Here is a 3,194-nt window from a genome sequence, read left to right on the forward strand (position 1 = left end):
AAGCTTAGAGGTCTGCCTTCCGCTCATACATTCTTGCCACCTGCAGTGGGATTTATTGAGCTCCTGTTATGTTCCCTGTGTCAGACACCAGGAGAAGGAAAATTAGCAAACCAGACCTAATTCCCATTTCACAGATGGGAATACAAAGGCTCAGATAGGTGGAAAGAAGGGGAATCTGTGCCAGCTTCTGCCCTTCCCACTAGGCCCTGCGGCTTTTGTAAGAACAAAGGGTTCAAGGTCATCTGGGCCAGCTCCCTCATTTTACAGAAGGAAACTGAAGGGCAGGGAGAGGGACTGTCTCTCCAGGGTCACACAGTTTGCTTGGCTCCAAGATCACCTTCCACCTGTTCTCGGATTCAAACAGTTCAGAACTCCACACCGGTTCCTGCCTTCCGCAGCCGCCTGCGTCGTGGCCGTACTGTGACAGGTGCACACAGAGCTGCAGTTTAACAATAGGGACGGGGTAATGCAGTTAGGGCCCATTCGTGCCTTGTAAGAGTGGGGAGATTTAGGACAATTATCTCATCTCTTTAGGTCTCGGTTTCCTCCTCTGTAAAATGGGGATAATAATAGTATTTACCTCTTAGGGTTATTGCGAAGATTAAATGAGATCATCTATGTTACGTGCCGAATATAATCTTGAATATTATTATTTCAAACTTTAATCACAGATGTTTTCAAAATCTCAACCAGTAAGCCCTAACTGGTTTGGCTCAGTGGATAGAGCGTCGGCCTGCAGACTGAAGGGTCCCAGGTTCGATTCCGGTCAAGGGCATGTACCTTGGTTGCGGGCACATCCTCAGTAGGGGGTGTGCAGGAGTCAGCTGATCGATGTTTCTCTCTCATCGATATTTCTTACTCTCTATCCCTCTCCCTTCCTCTCTGTAAAAAGTCAATAAAATATATTTTAAAAAAGAAAAAAAAACAGCTAAAGAATAGGCTTATGTCATATTCTTTATTGGTGTCCCAAAGGCCTATGACTATGTCTGCCGAACTGTCGATGCTCAGTGTTTGCTCAGTGAAATTTTGAAACATCTAGACTGGGCCTCAGGTAGACTTTTCACACTAAAATGGTGACACGCTGTCTCCCACTTTCAGCCAAGACTGGCCTGGAACAAAGTGGTGCATCCAGCCTCCTCTTCCCTCCCTCTTTCCCCAAACTCCAGCCTCCTCTAGGGAACCCTGGAGACCTCGTTTTTTCTGAGATGGGAATGCAAGGTCGAGGTGGCCCCTCCTCGGACGGTGGCTTTCACAGCCTTCTCTGCATCGAGGAAGTTCTGTCCGCAGAGAGGGGGACACCAGGTGGAGCGCACCTCACCGAGCTCAGGGAGTGAGGCGGAAACTGGCTCGCTGCCCCCTAACCTGAGAAGCAGGCTCTCTTTCCAGCTTCCCTTGCAGCTAAGATAGTGATGGCATTGAGTTGTGGCCCTGAATGTGGGTCAGTGATGTGCCTCGCTTTCAGGCCTGGCCCATCAACCTTCCACTCCTTCCCGCTCCCCAGCCAAGGTGGGAGTACCCCTCCCTCTCTTGCCCCCCTCCCCACATCAGGAGCACTGATTTGGGCCTTTATTGGAGAGATAAACTTTTTTTTACTGGTATGTTAAGATGGGGAGGGCAGGGTTATCTGTTATAGCGTCTAGTACTGATGTAGTCATGAGGCAGTGGCTGCAGAAGGACCTTGAACGAGCAACTGTACTGAGCCCGGAAGCGAGGGTTGGCCGCGCAGAGGCAGGCGGGTTCAGGTCCAGCCTTCTCCATCCCTGTTCTGGGCTTTTCTTCCAATGCTCTGGGCAAGCTATAAAAAAGCCTTAAAAGTTGAGGTAGCCATCATTGCTTGGTCATTCTTTTCTGAAGAGATGGTGGGAGAATCAGAGACCTGCAAAGTAGGGCAAGGGTTCTTTGATTACAGCTCAGTTTTTCATTTTTGCCGTGGCTAAGAGTTTCCCATTAAAAGTCCCTGAGGCAAGAGTTCTTCAAGCTCCACCTTTCCTGCCCTTCCCTCTGTCCCTCTGTCCTTCCGTCCCTCCGTCCCTCCGTCCCTCCATCCCTCCCTTCCTCTTTCCTTCCTTCCTTCTCTCCTGTATCCCGTCTGTGTCCCAGGTGGCTGTGGAAGCGGGCGGCCCGGAGTCCCTCTGGCTCTGCCCCTTTCAGCTGCGTGCCCTCGGCCACATCTCCCTGCCTTGGTGGGTCTTCATTTCCTCCTCAGTAAATTAAAGATAAAGCTACTTGCGCTTCTAGGTCACTGCGCGGATTACAGAGAGAACGTAAAAAGACCAGCTCATGGTAACCCCCGGGGGGCAATGGCTCCTGTTCATATTGTTCCTGTTCCTTCTAAATTTTACCTTCTCTTATTCTGTGTTCTGTTCCAGTTTTCACTCGGTAACCGTTCCCTGAGCACCGCAGTTGCAGGGCCATGAACAGGACGAAGTCCCCGCCTGCACACGGCCGCCTTCCAGCCTCGTGCAGGTAATGTGAGCGCGCACAGGCGGGAGTCACTGCGCTGCTGAGAAGTGCTGTAAGGAAGGAAGCAGGCGCGGAGGCCGAGAATAAGGGCAAAGGGCAAGTGAGACACATTGAATGGACAGTCAGCTAAGGCCCTGGGAGAAGGTGGCATTTCCATGCACCCGAAGACCGAAAGGCAGCCAGACAGGTGCTGAGTTAAAAGAGGAGCCACCTGGGCCGAGGGAGTGGACAGGAGGCAGGCGGGAGGTGGCGGCTGGAGCAGGGGCATGAGGACCCGGGGAGAGAGGAGGGGCACATCCTACTGGCAGGCCCCGGGCACAGAAGGTGAATTTTTAAAAATGTATTTAAGTGCAAAGAGAAGCCATTGAAATAGAGAGTCTTGTGATCCACGTTATATTGTTATGGCCATGGCTCTCACAGTCTGGTCCCCGAACCAGCAGCGTCGGCATCACCTGGGGACGTGTGAGAAATGCAAAGTCCAGCCCAGACCTGAGTCAGACACCCCAGGTGCGACCGGCACTCTGTTCTAACATGCCCTCTGGGCACTGCTGCCGCTGCTGGTCGGACTGGAGGCCCAGTGGCTCTGGATCCTGGCTGCACAAAAGAATCATCCAGAACTTGGAGCTATTACTGTTAAGAGACACCACCACCAGCACTAAGCTCGTTAGTTTGGGGTTGGCGCGTGGCTGCTGGTAGTTTGTTAAAGGCCCTGAGCAGCTGGCATCTCAGCG

Source organism: Myotis lucifugus, unplaced genomic scaffold (assembly GCF_000147115.1).
Source record: "Myotis lucifugus unplaced genomic scaffold, Myoluc2.0 scaffold_55, whole genome shotgun sequence".
NCBI classification, from domain to species: domain Eukaryota; kingdom Metazoa; phylum Chordata; class Mammalia; order Chiroptera; family Vespertilionidae; genus Myotis; species Myotis lucifugus.